Source organism: Sus scrofa, chromosome 9, assembly GCF_054392235.1.
Source record: "Sus scrofa isolate SSC_HxYL_T2T_F1_AM1 chromosome 9, Sscrofa_HxYL_maternal_Yorkshire_Landrace_v2.0, whole genome shotgun sequence".
NCBI lineage: Eukaryota > Metazoa > Chordata > Mammalia > Artiodactyla > Suidae > Sus > Sus scrofa.
The window spans coordinates 98,413,053-98,431,281 of NC_139391.1; the positions used below are offsets into that span (position 1 = coordinate 98,413,053).

Genomic DNA, 18,229 nt, shown 5'->3' on the forward strand with positions numbered 1-18,229 from the left:
TGAGAATTAAAGTAATTAAATGAGGATATATGAACAACTGTGGCACAGATCTTAGCACCGAGAGAGCATTTGATAAATATTTGTTGAATTAGAATTTGTTTTATCTTCTGGAACTATGCAGACAAAATCAAATCCTATAATGCCCTTTGCTTAAGTCTTTTCTTCTCCATCTAATATTTCCAATTCTTTGAGTTATTTTCTGATATCATAGTTTCTTGTGTCATAAGGTATACTCCCTGCTCTCCTGATCATTCTCTTTTCTACATACTGCACTTTTTCGGCACACCTCTTAAAAGATGGGATTCTGAATTCTGGCAGGCACTCCTAGAGTCACCTAATTAGTATCCTATCATGCTATATGTCAATTTCATTGATTCTCAAACTTGGATATATATGAGAATCATCTGGGGAGTTTTTAAAAAATACTGAGGCCATTCTCAGCGCTTGTGTTTTAAAAGATCTTCAGTGAACACTAAGCACACTGGCACACTTTAACAGCGAGCCAGGTGATTGTTTTTTTTGTTTTTGTTTTTGTTTTTGTCTTTTTAGTGTTGCATTTGTGGCCTATGGAGGTTCCCAGGCTAGGGGTCAAATCGGAGCTACGGTAGCCAGCCTATGCCACAGCCACAACAACGCAGGATCCAAGCTGTGTCTGTGACCTATACCACAGCTCACAGCCACGCTGGATCCTTAACCCACTGAGTGAGGCCAGGGGTTGAACCTGCATCCTCATGGATACTAGTCAGATTCATCTCCACTGAGCCATGACTTAATACCTCGTCAGGTGATTCTGATGAACACAGGTGTATAAATTCCTTGGGAACAGATTTGCAATCCCCAAATGAAATGCTTGGACTCAGAAGTATTTCAGAATCAGATTCCCCCCCATCTTTTGAAAAGGCGAAATGGTGCATGAATCATTAATATGAGATACCCTTGGTGGGTCTGGATCTTTACCTTGTAGTCAAATACATAAATATTTTGGCAGTGACATACTTAAACATTCAAGTTGAGTGGAAACAATACAGGCCATAAATAGCCTCATGTTAGCAGATATCTAGTGTTGCAGCCAAATGAATCTTGGCAGAAAATTGAGAACTTCCAAATTGTAGGTAAGGAACTGTGGAGAGTCTTTCCAGCATTTAGCCAGATGTGCCTCCCATACCTGTGAGCTTAACACATATTCAGTGAACGAATGAATGAGACAGTTTTCTATGTGTTATAGAAGTTTTCTGTGTGTTTCTATGGTATATTTCCTAAAGTTAATTCTCCTCCAACAAATAATGCCTTTGGACCTTAAAACTAGAAATAAGCTAATTTAAAAGTCACTGAAGGAGAATCAGTTTGTTCTTTTTTTAATCTTTTCAGACTTTCTATACTTGGAAATACATACATATCAAATGACTGAAGAAAAATGGAGAGCTTTTCTTATACGGGATTGAGGTAAGTAAGCCAATAAATGTTTTTTGACTCCCTATTGTATGCAAGGCCTTATAACATATTCTGTGACAATTGAGGAAAGGATTAGAGCACAGCTGGAAAAATCAAAATTTCACTGAGAATCTCAATGAAGGGATCTGAAAGACTATTTTGATTTTGAATAACCAGTATTGTAAGTCTAAAGTTTAATCAACATTAAATAAGATAAAATGGCAGGAATTTACACATAGACAGAATTAAATTGTAAGAATCAGCAAGCAGTAACAACAGAAAAATCTCTAGTTCCGTTTGTTTTGAAAGTGGGAAGTCTCTGAAGAAAGGAGCTCTTCAGTGCGGACTGTGCTGCTCTCAGCCCTTGAAGAGAAGGTGTTGGGGTGGCATTACGATGGCTGTCTTTATTGAGCAGGTTCCTGAAGACTTCTTACCAGGAGGAATCTATTTCCTCACTTAGACCTTGTATCAATCAGGTTTCTACAGAGAAACAGAACAGTTCGGATGCATATATGTGTACAGAGATTGATTATAAGGATTTGGCTCCTGTGATTATGGAAGCTGGCAAGTTCACAATCTGCAATGCAGGCTGGCTCAAGACGGAGAAAAACCAATAGGGCAGATGAAGTCCAAACTCAGTCTGCTGGAGAATTCCCTCTTCCTTGGGGAGCCTGTGCTTTTGTTCTAGTCAGGCCTTCAGTTGATTGGATAAGAGGTTCATCCACGTTGTGGAGAGCTGTCTGCTTTACTCACAGTTCACCCATTTAAATGTTAGTCATACTCAAAAATACTCTTCAGGGTGACACATAAAAGTAACCATCATAGATATTAATATAAAATAACCTTCCTTCATCTCAATATTTAGCTTTAATTGTTTATAGTTAGATTTGACTGTAAGATTTTTTTTTTTAAAGAGTTGCAAAGGCATATGGCTTGATTTCATAGATTTTTGGTTGTTTAGATCTTTACATGTCTACCAAGCTCCCAAGAGATGCCCATGCTGCTTGTCTGTGGACCACACTTTGAGGACCAAGGAGTACTATTTCATGCTCCTGCTTTCAGAAGGAGAGAGTGTATAGCAAAGACAAAGGAATCTTTTCCTGTGTTCTGAGTTTCAAAGTTTAGGTCTTTGGGGGAAAAGGGAAGAACTTAGGAAAAAAGGCAAAGATTGGAGAGAAGTCATGATACAAGCAGAACATTCTGCGGACTGGGTTGCCAAGAAGATCAGTATCCCCAAGAAGACCTTTTCTCCTTCTTCCCTCCCCCACCCCCACTCCCGCCCCAGAGGAAGCCAAATTCCAAGAGAAATGTGGGGAGTATGTGGTGATAAGAATCATTCGTGTGGGGTAGGGATATACAAAGGAAATTAAATAGCCAGTGTAAGAAATTTGATAAGTTTTTTTTTTCTTTCTTTTTATAGCTGCACGTGCAGGCCTACACCACAACCACAGCAACACCAGATCTGAGCCATGTCTATGACCTACACCACAGCTCATGGCAACACCAGATTCTTAACCTACTGAGCAAGGCAAGGGATCAAACCCACATTTTCATAGAGACAACGTCCGGTCCTTAATATGCTGAGCCACAATGCAACCCCAAGGTTTTTGATTTTGTTTTGTTTTTAGACAATGACTTGTTCTGTGCTCACTCTGTTCCAGTCAGGGACCAGCCAAAAGCTTAATATATTTCATTATTTCATCCTTACAACAACCCCATGAGCTAAGGGTGGATACTTCTATTATCCCCATTTTTAGCAGAGGGCGAGGGTCTCCTGCCTATCCCATGGTTGGTAAGTAGGGGGCCCAGGGATTCCAAAAAGCTTTTTGTGGGGATTAAGTGAATTGATATTTTTAATGTACTTATCACTGCCTGGCCCATAGAAAATATTATCTAAATGTTAGCAGTTATTGTAATGATTTTAGAAGATCCTCTCCCAGTTCTTTCTCTCCTACTGACAGAGCTAGAGTTTTCACCTCTTTCTACCCCTACTTTGAACAAACCTGAGAAGACCTGTGTTCACTCCTTTCCTAGCAGGGCCAACAGATTCTGGTGAAGTAAAGCTTCTCTAGTCAACATGATTTATAAGGAATAAGAAGAGAGAGAAAGCAGCTTCTCAGAATATGGAGGGGGTTGGTGACTCCAGTAGGGTGAAAAGTGGACTGTAGGAATTATTGGTGAGAAGGGAGAGAGCACAGAAAATCAGAGCCCTGTGCTTGGCCTCCAGAAGCCTCAGTTAGCAAAGAGGGCCCCCCCCTTCCAATTACAGCCATCCCTTGGTATCCCCCAGGGATTGGTTCCAGGATCCCTATGGGTACCAAGGTCCACAGATGCTCAAGTTCCTCACATAAAATGGCATTGTATTTGCATATAACCTATGCATGTGCTCCCATATACTTTAAATCATCTCTAGGTTACCTATAATACCAAATACAATGTAAATGCTAGGTAAATAATTGTAAATACAATGTAAATTCTATGTAAATAGTTGCTGGTGTGGAGCAAATTCAAGTTTTTCTTTTTGGAACCTTCTGGAATTTTTTTTTCCCCCAAATATGTTCAATCCATGGTAGGTTGAGTTTGTGCATGTGGAACCTCAGATACAGAGGGCTGACTGCAGTGCAAAGGGATGAGGTAGTCACATTGAAAGCTCAGTGACCAGTCCCATATCCTTCACTGCCTAGTCCTCTACAATTGGCCCTTTCACTTGAACCACTGAACTGCTGAAATTCTCTGTATGGTCTAGTGGTTGTATATGGTTGATCCTTGAATAATACAGGTTTCAACCACACAGGTCGACTTATATGTGGATTTTTTCAATAATAAATACTGTGGTAATACTCCATCCAAGGTTGATGTAAAACCTGTGGATGCAGCGTTACATAAGTTATATTCGGATTTTCAACTGTGGAGAGGATCGGCACCTCTAACTTATGCATTGTTCAAGGGCCGACTGTATTTTACATGAGCATGGGTGAAAGAAGAAGTCACTGGAGCAGAGAAGATGGTAGATCTTTTTATATGGTCACAGACAGATTACTAGGTATCAAGGGCAAGCACCTGGAGTCAATGATGGGCCACAACAATGAGGAAGAGCTTTTCACTTTATCTTCCATACCTAGATAGCTGAATGCAGGTGTTTCTGATACACACATATCAGTGGATTTGCATGAACTAATGAATTCTTTTTACCAATTTGTGTTAAGCTTCTCTCATGTTTAGCCACAGAGTCCTGATTAGTCATGCCACATAACTTGGGAAAATAATTTTTTTATGTTAAATACAAGGAGCGCTTTCCAAAGAACCCAAAGAACTGAAATAGTAGATGGATTTAATGTCCCTGATTTTAGAGAACAAAGTCTCTGGTGGTATTCTAGGTTGACTAATTAAAAATGAGAAGATGAATCAGGATTTTGACACCGGAGTTATGGAAGGTGCTAGTATTTACACATATCTAAACTCTAACATAAAAGCTGAATTGGGACCAAGGGGCAAGGCTTCTTTTCTTTACCCTCATGGAAGTCTGCTTCTAAAGTGAATGTGCTGATCCTATTGACTTTAGGCATCCTAGTTATATGGCACTTTAAAAAAATGTACTGTACCAAGTGGCATTTGGTGTTTAATGCTTTAGTCTTCTGAATTCATTAATATGTGTCTACTCTTGGGAGGTGGCAGTGTTCCAGCGACTTAGCTATTGTCATTTCACTCCACATTTAAGCTATTCTAGTCTGCTCTGTGATGATGTAGTGGGACTTTGCAAACTACATTTCCCAGAATCCTTTCCCTGTTCGTCTCCCTGAGTAGCAGGCTCTACAAAGAAATTAGAATTTAGGAGGAGGAGAGGAGGGATTTTCATTGTGTTGACTTGGTACTCCTGTTAGTAAGGCTCCTACAGGTGTATTTTGTTCCAGGCTCCAGCTTCTTTTGATATTTTGCTCCTTTGTCTCCTCTGTGGTACCTTGAGCAGTCACATCTCCCTCCTCTGACTCTGGGTTCTGATAGTCTAAACCCTCATTTGTGTTTCCCTGGCCTAAGGGATGGTAGCTGCACTTATTATCTCTGGGTGACCTCAGTGTTTCTATTTTGCTCTTTTAGCCCCCCAAACCTGTGAAACCAATTCCTTATATTTAATTCCCTCTCAAACTACTTGCTTTGGTATCTGTTTTCCTGACTAGATCCCAGGAAATACATCCAAAAAGAAGGAACTCTGGAATTGGTTCATTTATGTTCTTGGCCTTGAATAACTGCTTAATGCCTTTGCAATAAAAAAATGAGTTGTTAATAATCCATGCATTAGTATCATTACTAACTAAATGGTCTTTTGTGGTTGATTGTGATAAAGTGTTTGCTGAAGCAAATGTCTTGGAGACCAAGTGGCTACCAAATGAATCTTTTTGCCTGTAGTAAAACCTATAAAAATTAGAAACTAGAATGTAGAGTAAGTCTTTTTGATTGAACTGATGAGCTTACTGAGAGAAAATGACAAATTCAGACAAAACTTTCAACTAAAGACACTATTGGAGAATCAGGGTTTCTGTAGCAGCCCTAAAAGATTCTTTTACTTTCTGTAGTCACTGAGCTGACTTTGCTGAAGACCAGTTCATAGTTCAATTGTGTATGTTGCAGAACTACAATAAAGGTTGGTTTTATAAGCTACCAATCTCTTACTTGAAAGTTAAGACACTGATTGGGAAGGAGTGACACCTAGAATGGGGAACCTGTGTGAGTTCAGACAAAGCTGAACATCTGGAACCCCTGAGTCTTACTTAGCCTCCTTTGCCTCCTGCTGTATCTGAGGAAATACTTTTCCTTACTCCAAGGCTGTAATAAACTCACATAAGCTGGTTTCAGTAAAAAAGGATACTTGCCTTGTCAAAACTTACCAGCACCATTTCTCATGACCTCTACAACTCAAGTCAGGACAAAAATGGGGAGAGTACAGCTGTTACCAAATTCAGGTCTGGCTGCTCACTGCTTGAAAATCAATACCTGAGAGATAGGGAAATATTGGTAGAAAAGAAAGTTTTTTCAATCAGAATGCTGGCAATCTGGGGAGATGGTGGACTCCCTGTCCCCCACCCCCAAACCATCTCTGAAGATTCTGCTCAACCATAAAAGCTTTTAAAGGGAAATCACTGAGATGGGGGTCAAAGTGGTCACCATCCTACACTACGTGCAGGCTTGTCGCTTTTTTGTGATCTTTCTTTATGGTTTGTGAGATTACTGAAGGGGATGCTGGAGAAGAGATCTGGTCATATGTTAATTACTTATTCTCCATTTCTTCTTTGATCTAGAACCAACAGGTTAGGCAAGGTATTATGTGATCAAAAGATGTGAAAGTTGTGCTAGGGCCAGAGATGAATAGAGCATGGAGGTACCTGGTTTAAAGTTAGTGACCAGGCAAAAGGGGGCCTCCTGAAGAGAGCTCTTTCCTGCCAAGGGATATTTCCTGCCAAATGTTGCTTAGATAGCAATGCTCAAAAAAATTGTAAAATTTGCTATTATATATTGGCAGAAACCTGGTGAATTTATGTGGGAATGGATTTTCTGGTTGTTAGGTGAAGATAGATGGAATATAACTTTGGATTAGGTTAAGTTTATTGATATGAGTTCACAGAGAGTTTGGATTTAATATGTTGGTGCAAGTAGCTGGAAGCAGCTGTAACTGCTTGCTTGGTTGATTGAATGAAACTTGGATTCAATTATTGTCTTCATTCAGTTAGGTGGAGATGCCAAAATTTCGAGGCATAACATTGAGGAAGGAATTCAAAGGTTTAGGGAGTTGGGAACTTTGGAGTGGGTTAATCATATACAGTCTCATACTGCCCTACTCTTCTGCTAAAATATTAGATAGGACCCAGCAATTACTCCCTTCACTAAGGCATAGAGAAATAAATTAGTGAGAGGAGCTCCAGCATCCATAAAAATAACAATGTGACTGTGGTGGCTGCTCTCTGGAGGCTAGGGGTGAGGGCAACAGAATATTTTAACTCACCGTGTACAGGAAAACACTGAGCCCACCCCACCCTCCTCCAAATTTAAGTTTGTTGGGAGTAGATGTAGAGCAAGAACCCGTATCTATTAACTTTCAGTCTGAGACCCTTCATTCAACTTGATTTATGCCAATATCCATCAGATTGTTTTGGTGTGTTCTTCAAGGCTTAAATGATTTTATACATTTATTTTCATGCACATTTGTTTTCTCTCTCATGAATAACTCATGGGTAGAAAATCATGAGACAATCCCATAACATGCAAAATAAAAAATTGCAATCCATTGGAGTAATTCTGCTGCAAGCATGTTTATGCTGCTTTTAAGCTACAAAGGCAGAGCTGAAAGTTGCAAAAGAGACCTTATGACTTCCAAAGCCTAAAATGTTTACTATATAGCCCTTTATGGAAAAAGTTTGCTCGCCTCTGCTCCAAAAATGAAAATATTGCAGACAAAGCTTAAGTTCTTTGGGGGTTCCCATTTTGGTATGGGCAGCATTTCTGGACCCCTGAATCACAAGTTCAATCCCTGGCCTAGCTCAGTGGGTTAAGGATCTGGTGTTGTGGCTGTGGTATAGGTTGCAACTCTATATGCTGCAGGATGGCCAAATAAGAAGAAAAAAAGCTTAAGTTCTTAGTAATTACTCCTCTTTTTGTCAGTATAAATTCAGTAATATTATGTTTCCATGTTTGTAGATTATTTGTAGATTTAAATAACTGTGATTTCTCTGTCACTAGGAAAGATGGGGGCAAAGTTCTCAAAAGACAGAGCAGAATGTCTATCTCCTAAAGAAGGTAGGCTACTCGATCTCCCTTTTCATGGGCATGTTTTAAAGATTATAATTACCACAGAGAACTTTTACAGGTCACTGATAAAATGCAAAGTTGCCTCCTGATGATTAAGAGGTAATTTTACTTGTTCCAATTGTTAACTATTTCAAATTCACTACATTAAAAAAAACCCTTTCCTCACTAATATTTAAAGGCCTGCTAATTTGCCAAATTTAAAAGTGGTACACATTCATTATGTAAAATTGGAGAAATATTAAAAAGTAGAAAGAAAAAATATATATAACTCTCTGGACCAACCACCTAAAGACAACCATGGTTAACAATCTGCTTTCTTTCCTAGCATTAGTTTTAATTGAAAAATGCTCAGTAAATACAAAGAAAAAATTATGCATCATTATTTTCTGACTGTTTCTAGCTTAGCTTCAAATGTAATATTTATGGAATATTTAGTCAATAAATAACTAGTTGTCACCTGCCTCCTTTTTCCTTATGAAATGTAAGATTGCATGTATTTTCCAAAAGTTAAGAAATGTATTCATATCTAGGACAGGCCATTATTTCCCAAATTACTTAAGTCACCCTGGAGATGAAGTTGTTTTGAGATGATTGATCTTTTTCATTATCCCACCAGCCTGGATATTTACTGCCGTGATCCTTTTTCACCATTCACATTTTTAAAAAAAGCTCTCAGGCAAAGAGAAACATAAAGAGCTGTAGGATCCATCTCCATTCCAGTGCCTCTGTCACTGTGCCCTTGTCTATCCATTTGTCTTCTGTGTGAAAATCCACTGGGGCTCCTCAGTCAGATGTGTCTTCTGGAGAGGCGCCACGTTGGAATGGAGGAACAACTGCTAATGTGTCCATCTGAAGAGCCATTTCAACACTTCTTCTCAAGTGATTAAACAATACTGGCTGAGTAATGATTTGATTTTTACACCAGCGTTCCTTCCCTTCTCCAAGATTATGTTTACATTTTGAAAGAAATCTTCAATGAACACTGTATTAGTTTCCTATTATATCTGCTGAAACAAATTACCTCAAATTTAGTGGCTGAAAAATGACACAAATTTATTATCTTACAGTTCTGGAGGTCAGGAGTCTGAAATAGTTCTCACTAGACTAAAATTAAGGTTTTGGCAGGACCGTTTTCTTTTCTGGAAGCCCTAGCAGAGCATCTGATTTCTTGTTTTTTCTAGGATCTGGGGGTCTCCCACAGCCTCCTTCCATCTTCAGAGCTGGCAGTGACCTGTGGTCTCTCTCACGTTGCATCACTTTGACACTGACACTCCTGGCTCTCTCACATTTAAGGTCCCTCATGATTACATTGCGCCCACCCTGGATAATCCAGGATAATCCCCAGGTCAATATCTTTAACTTAATCATAGCTGCCAAGTCCCTTTTGGCATGTAAGGCAACATGCCCACACTGTTCTAGGGATTAGGATTAGGATGTAGACATCTTTTCTCTGGGGCTCATTATTCTGCCTACCATAAATACTTTTAACTCAAAAAAGTGGATAATGGGAATCATTGAAGACATACTGTTTTCCTTCTGCTCTTTCTCAATCATAATACTTTACTACTTTAGTTGTTGTCATATAAAATACTTTTCAGGAGTAAAATTACTTTTCCTTTAAAAAAATTTTTTGGTCATGCCCATGGCATGTGGAAATTCCCGGGTCAGGGATTGAACCCATGCCATAGCAGCAACCTGAGCTGCAGCAGTGACAATGCTGGATCCTTACCTGCTAGGCCACCATGGAACTCTCTAAAATTACTATTCTTGTAAGCCCTTTTTCAGGGCTGGCCTAAGGCAAAATTGTGATGCAATTTGTCTGCTCTGTCAAATGTTTTCCTTCCAGTTTTATTTCTTCTTCCCCAGAACTCTGCTCTCTTCTCTTACTCTCATCTTAGGTTAATACTGATGAAATAGTTTGTAATAGAAGCTACAGGAATGACCCTCCTGAGAATATTTTCACATTAACAAAAAGTTTTGAAAATCCAAAGACTTAAAGACACAGAGTAGAGTATAGCTTCCAAAATGATCTATAAAAGGCTGATAGTAAATTATATTCAAATGTTTATTCATTACATGCTGTGCTAGTCACTGGTGGGGGGTGGTTCAAAGATAAGTAAAGCTCAGCGGCCATTCTCGAGGAGTTGGTCTGGCCAATTTAAAATTCTTATTCTTGTATCAGAGGACTTTCAACCACCCATATAAGTTCTAATCCTTTGTAGCCATTATTTCCAGACATTAGGGTTTGAAATCTAGACATTTTAAAATAGAATTGTTATGAACCTATATTTATTGATGGTTGCAAAAATTTTTAATTTCTTTTTTTTTTTTTTTTTTTTTTTTTGGCTACATGTGCACATGTGGAAGTTCCCAGGCTAGGGAGTGATTTAGACCTGCAGCCACTGGCCTATGCCATAGCCACAGCAATGCCAGATCCAAGCTGCATCTATGATTTATGCTGCCATTTGCAGCAATGCTGGATCCTTAACCCACTGAGCAAGACCAGGGATTGAATCTGCATCCTTACTGGGACCACATCGGGTCCTCAACCTGCCGAGCCATGATGGGAACTCCAGTAGTTGCAAATTTACTAATGCAACAAACCCTTGAACAACGTGGGGGTAAGGGGCATTGACCTTTTATACTCAAAAATCTTACAATCTGTCCTCCACATCCATGTGTTCTACTCAGCCAGCTTTGGATAGTATAGTATTGTAGAATTCACTATTGAAAAAAATCCGTACATAAGTGGACCTGCACATTTCAAACCTGTTTTCGAGGGCCAACTGTACACTGTGCTGGTAAAATGAAGGCTTAAAATTTCCTGTGTATTCTGATGGTAGAAGTGGGGGAGAAAGGAATGAGATGTAAACTTTAAATTTGCAAGTTTCCATTATCTTCTGGTTTAAGTATTTTCTTCTGATTGACTCATATTCTTAGACTTTAAATTATTTCCCCACCTTCTATAACTTTCCAAAATGGTATCTGCGTGTATTTGGGGATGTGACCCTATGATCATAGGAGGATACAGGGGCCTCTGGATTTTAGCTGGTTTCTGCTGTGAAGTGGTTCTTCTGGTTTCTTCCTAGACTAGTATTCATTGAAATGTACTTGGGCCTTTGAGGTCATTTGGATACTCTGGTGGTATATATCCTGGTCCTAGACATATATTTCACGAGTTAAATCTCCATATATTGTGGCTTCACAATCTGCCTCCATGATTTTGCTGGCCCTTCAGCTCTCAGAATCTTATGTCCCCTTATCAGGGCAGATGGGAACCTCTGCTCCCTTGCATCCTTTGCGGGGGCTTTTGGAGGTCATAGTGCTGTTTCAAGCTCATCTCTCCACCACCACTGTAGCATTATTGCTTCTGCATCATGCTGGATGAGGTCATATGTGGCACTCTGTCTGGGTGCATGAAGTCTTCCAAGCTATGCCTGGGTATTGCCGATAAGATTTCCAGTAGGCAGACTGAGGTAGAGGTTTGCATGAAGAAGTTTGTTGAGGAGGGCTCCCAGAATCTATACCTATGAGGGAGTGACAGAAGTGTGATGAATGTAGTAGAGACTCAGCCAATCCTATGGAGAAGCTCTGAATCTGGAAGGAACCATAAAAGTTGTCTTGAATTAGGTAAGACCAGGGTGCTGGGCATGTCTAGCCCTGTATTGACCAGTGCTTCATTGGAGGAGAGTTCCTTCTCTGCCTTGGAGAATGGTCTATTCAGGTCTTTTGCTCATTTTTCCATTGATTGATTGGCTTTTTTGCTTGTGAGTTGTAGAAGTTGCTTGTATATTCTAGAGATTAACCCCTTGTCATTTGCATCATTTGAAACTAATTCCTCGCATTCTGTAAGTTGTCTTTTTTTTTTTTTTTTTTTTTGGTTTCTTTTGCTGTGCAAAAGCTTGTCAGCTTGATTAGGTTCCATTGGTTTATTGCTTTTATTTCTGTTGCTTTGGGAAACTGACCTGAGAAAATATTCATAAGGTTGATGTCAGAGAATATTTTGCCTATGTTGATGGTGTCTTGTCTTATATTTAAGTCTTTAAGCCATTTTGAGTTTATTTTTGTGCATGGCATGAGGGTGTGTTTTAGTTTCATTGATTTGCATGTAGCGGTCCAGGTTTCCCAGCAATGCTTGCTGAATAAACTCTCTTTTTCCCATTTTATGTTCTGGCCCCCTTTGTCAAAGATTAGTTGACCATAGGTATCTGGGTTTATTACTGGGTTCTCTATTCTGTTCCATTGGTCTATATGTCTGTTTTGGTACCAGTACCACACTGTCTTGATGACTGGGGCTTTGTAATATTGCCTGAAGTCTGGGAGAGTTATGCCTCCTGCTTGGTTTTTGTTCCTCAGGATTGCTTTGGCAGTTCTGGGTCTTTTGTGGTTCCATGTAAGTTTTTGGATTGTTTGTTCTAGTTCTGTGAAAAATATTATGGGTAATTTGATAGGGATTGCATTGAATCTGTAGATTTCTTTCGGTAATATGGCCATTTTTACAATATTAATTTTCTCAACCCAGGGGCATGGAATATCTTTCCATTTCTTTGCATCTTATTTAATTTCCCTGATTAATATTTTATAGTTCTCAGCATATAAGTCCTTTACCTCCTTGGTCAGGTGTATTCATATTTATAAATGATTCACATGTTCAGGCAGCACAGTGATGGTTGTAAGGAGTTGATATTTGTCAAATGCCTGTTACATGTTGGGAACCACAAGGTGCTTTGTTGTTGTTGTTTTCTCTTGGTGCCTTTTCTTTTGAAAATAAGTTTGCTATTTTCATTTTCATGAAGATGCTCTGAAGCAGGCATGATTATTCCTGTTTTAAGAGAAGAGAAAACTGAGGCCTGGTGAAGTTGCATGACTTGATGAAGGACACATGACTAACAATTTTGTTAATGGATCTGGAAACCAAGTCTTCCGGACAAGATTTTTCTGCTTTACACTGTAATGGTGACATCTTTGGTTGTTATTTTGACATTTTATAAAGCCATGTAAGGTAGAGTAAAAGATTGCTTACTTGAACTCCACAGAAAGGGTAAAAGAAAGAAAGGTAAAATATCTGAATGTTGAAATGTATTGATTTTGATCACAGAAAATAGGTGCTCTCACTCTACTGTTCATGCTTTTGTTCTCTTTCTCTTCCTTTCTAATTTATATCTCATCTCTTTCCAGAAAAGGATTGATGGATGCTCTTTGGTTGACTCTTAGGAAAGTAATAATACAGTGAAATTCTTTTCAAATTTTAGCAAAATAGATTGCTTGCTTTCAGATTGTGAAGGACCAACAGTATTGATAAATGGAAAAAACAAAACAAAAGAACAACCCATGTAAGTAGTACATGCTTTTGTGCTTTATGTGAATATAATCATATTATAAGCATTTTCCATAGCCTGTTTTTTGTTTGTTTGTTTGTTTGACATTATGCTGTCGGGATTCATCACTATTGCTTTGTGTAGCTGTAGTTCTTTGATTTTTACTGGTGTATCTGAAATTCCACTGTATGTATATACCAATTGGTTTATCCTTGGTATTGTTGACAGACATTTGGGTTGTTTTTAGGTTTTTGCTGTAGCAAGTAAGTGTTGGTATGGATATTCTTTTACAGGTATCCTGGTGCATGTGTGGAAGTGTTGCTATAGAGGATATATATTCTTAGGAGTATAATTGCTGGGCCAACTTTATCAGATAATGTCATGGTGTTTTTCCAGAGTGAATATTGTACCAATTTACGCTCCCACCTGTCATGTAAAAGTTTTATTTGTTCCACCACCACCTCTTACACTTATTATTGTTACTTTTAAACTCTTGCTAATCTGGTAGCTTAGTGTAGTTTTAGTTTGTATACCTCAAGCACTAATGAGATGAAACATTGTTTCTTTTTTTTGGTCATTCTTGTTTCCATTTCTGTTACTTTCCTGGATCTTTGCTTATTTTCCTTTGGGTTATTTATCTTTTTATCATTGATTTGACAAATATGTTTCAGGTTTTTTTTAAGCATTTGACAGTCATTTGTGATGCAAATCTTTTCTTTCAATTTATGATGTATCTTTTTCATTTTTAAATGGATTTTTTGGGTAAATATAATTATTAAATTTTAATGCAGTCAGGTTTATCATCTTTTCTTCTATAATTTGTGCTTACTGTGTCTTAGTTAAAAAACCCTTTCTACTCTAAGGTTGCAGAGATAGTCTCTTATATCTTCTTAAACTGTTTCATTTTTAAATACATGATTTTCTTAATATATATGGTGTGCTCTAGGAATGTAATTTATTTTTTCCACATGGTTAACCAATTACAATCCCTACATTTCCACCAAATTGGGGTGCTAACTCTGTCATATATCCGGTTTCATGACTTGTATAATCAAAAAGCCACTTCCAGAGCACCCTCATGACTCAGCAGGTTAAGGATTTGGTGGTGTCACTGGTAACAGCAATGGCCACAGGTTCAATCCGTGGCCCAGAAACCTCTACATGCCATGGGCTCAGCAAAAAAAAAAAAAAAAAAAAAAAAAAAAAAAAAAAAAAAAAAAAAGGTAGGGGGAGGGCAAAAAGCCACTTGTCATTCTTAGATTAGATTCAACATTTTATTATATGGTTATGATTAATTGTGTTTTCATTGAAAAAATGTGGTTGTGGTTTAGGTGGATTAATCTAGAACTGTTGAACAGCAAGCAGGAAAAGTGTAAAAGAGAACCTCAAAGCAGGGAAACCACTTAGGAATTTATCACAAGTTCAAGAAAATAAGGTTCTAAATCATGGTAGTGACATGGCAGTGGAAAGGACAGAAATATAAGAAAACTTATAGAAAAAGAACCTAATGTATTTGATAAATCATTGACTATGGAAAGCAAAGTAAGGTAAATGATAAGTGTGACTATAAGTGCCAAACTTAGATTACTCTGGTTTTAGGAAAAACAAGATTATTTCAATGTTAAATTTACTAAAATTGATATGATTAGAGGACACTGAGGTAGAGATTTAGGTAGTATTTGTATATACTTAGGCTAAGTCTGTTGAAAGGATACTTTTAATAAACTTTGATTCTGCATTCTTACTGTTTCATAGAAATTCTTTATATATTCTGGATATAAATCCTTCTCCCAGAAATATTTTCTTCTGTTTGTATCTTGTTTGTTCTTAACCTTTTTAATGATATCTTTTGAGAATCAAAGTTCTTAATTTCTTTTGGCCATGCTGAAAAAAACAGTTCCTGCTTCAGGGATTGAACCTGCAATAGCAGTAACCCAAGCCACAAGAGTGACAATGCTGGATCCTTAACCACTAGGCTACCAGGGAACTCCAGAAGCTCTTAATTTTTATGTAGTCAATTCTGTCAATCATTTCCTTTATGTTGCATGTTTTAAGAAATTTTTCTGTGATATGAGGTCATGAAAGTATTTTCCTGTATTGTATTTTAGTTATATTTTAAAGTCACATAAAGATATTTAATCCAACTGAAATCGAGTGTTTATAGTATCAGGTATGGATATAATATCATTTTTCCCCTCTGTATACTCAATTGTCCTAGTATATATTGAAAAGTCCATTGTCTCCCATGGATTTTAATTTTTTAATTTTTTTTTTTTTTTTTTTTTTTTTTTTTTTTTTTGCTTTTTAGGGCCATACCTGCATATGGATGTTCCCAGGCTAGGGGCTGAGTTGGAGCTACAGCTGCTGGCCTATACCACAGCCACAGAAACATGGGATCCAAGTCACGTCTGCAACCTACACCACATCTCATGGCAACACCAGATCCCTAACCCACTGAGCGAGGCCAGGGATCAAACCTGTATCCTTAGGATACTAGTTGGATTCATTTCCCCTTTGCCACAGCAGGAGCTCCCCATGGATTTTTAAAAACACTTTGCTCATATAGCAATTGATAAACTTACATGTCTATTTCTTAGCTTTTTATTCTACTTCATTTTTCTAATTGTCAATCTGTTTAAAACCTCCTAGTTTTAATTTCTATAACTTTATAAAAAATATTGATATCTAGCAGGGTAAGTTCTCCAAACTTTTTTCTTCTCTCTCAATTGAATAGTGTCTTGACAATTTTTTTGACATTTTTTTTTACCTTGAAACTCATTATAAATTTTAGATTCAGCATGGTAATTTATACACACACAGATACCTGATGGGGTTTTTATTGGCACTGTATTGAATTTACATAACAATTACAGAGCTGTCATCTATATGATATTATTCTTTTAGTTCATGAGGATGATATACCTTTTGGTATTTAGGTCTTCTTTAAGGTTTAAATTTTGGTCCATAATGATTTTGCATATTTTAATTAAGTTTATTTCTGAGTATTCCATAAACTTTTATCATATTTCAAAAAGTATTGTTTAACTCTCTATTATTGGTATATAAAATGTAATATATTTTACTCTGAAAATTTACTAAATTCTACTTATTTTAAAAATTATCTATAGTTCTGTTGGATTTTCTTAACTGTCATATCTCTTGAAAGTAATGATAATTTATTCCCTTCTACTCTTTCTATTATTTATTTCCTTTTACTCTCTTTTGGGATCGGCTACAGACTCCAGTACAAAGTTGAAAAAACTAGGCATTCTAGTCATTGTCCTAATCTCAAAAAGAATGTTTTTATCATTAAGTATGATATTTAGTGACACTTGCTTTTGTAGATACTCTTTATTAGGTAAAGACATTTTGCTCATTTAAAAAAAAAAAAATCAAGGGGAGTTCCTGTTGTGGCTCAGCAGGTTAAGGACCTGACACTGTCTCCATGAGGATGTGGGTTCGATCCCTGGCCTCACTCAGTGGGTTAAGGCTCCATTGCTGTGAACTGTGGTATAGGTTGCAGATGCAGCTCAGATCCAGTGTTGCTGTGGCCTAGGCCTGCACCTGCAGCTCCAATTATACCCCTATCCTGGGGACTTCCATATACTGTAGGTGTGGCCATAAAAAAAAAAAAAATCAAGGTTGAATTATTGGCCTATACTAAGAGAAATGGAAAGAGAATGGGAAAGGAGAATCTGAGTTTTTAATTCCAGTTTCTATGGTTTTAATTTCTAAATGACTTATGTAGTTCCCATCTCTCTTATTTTCTTCTTTCCTTCCTTTTTTCTTTCTTTCCTTTCTTTCACTCTTTCCTCCTCTTCCTCCCTCTTCCTTCTTTCTCTCTCTTTTAAAGCCAATTTTATCTTTTTAAAACATTTTCTCCTACTTTTCTCATATTTTCAAGGTTCTTTTAAATTTTAAAATATACTAGATATGTTTAATTTTTATTACCTGTCTTCTGATTCCAATATCTGTGGTCCAATTCCTATATCTAACCTTGCCATTTGTTGTTTCTATTACCTCTGACTCTAGGTGGCTTGTTTCCTCATGCATTCTGTGAGTTTTTTAACTGTAAGTTCGTATTTTGAAGATTTCATCTGTTCAAATTTTGTTGTTGTTGTTTTTAACTTTACAGCTGGATCCATGGCATATGGAAGTTCCCAGGCCAGGGATTGAATCTGAGCCACAGCTGTGACCTGTGCCTCAGCTGTGGCAATGCTGGCTTCTTTAATCCCCTGTGCTGGGCTGGGGATCCAACCTGTACCTCTGCAGTGACAAGAGTCACTGCAGTCAGATTCTCAACCCACTGTGCCATGACACACTGTGCCTGTTTGAGTTTTTTCAGCCCTGTATTTGCAGTTTATATCTTCTGTGGCTATTTGCCTTTGCTTCTGCCAAACATTGGGGAAATTCTGTCAACAGAGAAATATTTTGTATTAAATTTTCTTGCCTGAAGATTTTTTTGGATATACCCAGATAGGAGGGCTGGCTTATGGGTAGGAATTCCAAGGGGCCATTTAGTGTTTCCTTTTTCCCAATGCTACATTTTATAAAAGGTTTTCCTTGCTGTCCCCTAGATTTATTTCTAGTTCACATATACCATGAGGGTTTAGGCCTCTGGGATACCTGATTTATTAAGGCATCACCTATTAGATTCCTCATCTTGGTCAGGTAGCTTCCAG

General features: G+C 37.8%; 1 protein-coding gene and 1 long non-coding RNA gene across 3 annotated transcripts in view; one reads left to right on the forward strand and one right to left on the reverse strand.

Annotated features, from left to right (window-relative positions):
* Positions 1 to 1,610: 1,610 nt before the first annotated feature.
* Positions 1,611 to 18,229, reverse strand: part of LOC146400046 (uncharacterized) — a 31,357-nt gene continuing 14,738 nt past the window's right edge. The window contains exon 3 of the long non-coding RNA XR_014816001.1: positions 1,611 to 6,420. This is a non-coding gene — a long non-coding RNA (uncharacterized LOC146400046). The remainder of the gene's footprint in view (positions 6,421 to 18,229) is intronic.
* Positions 2,926 to 18,229, forward strand: part of ELAPOR2 (endosome-lysosome associated apoptosis and autophagy regulator family member 2) — a 221,335-nt gene continuing 206,031 nt past the window's right edge. Inside the window, exons 1-2 of one of the 2 annotated variants that reach the window (XM_084977241.1) lie at positions 2,926 to 3,034; positions 8,161 to 8,217. The gene's annotated coding sequence lies outside the window, so the exon portion shown is untranslated. Of the gene's footprint in view, positions 3,035 to 6,640; positions 8,060 to 8,160; positions 8,218 to 18,229 lie in introns of those variants that run through there. The other variant, XR_014815973.1, reaches the window with a different exon arrangement.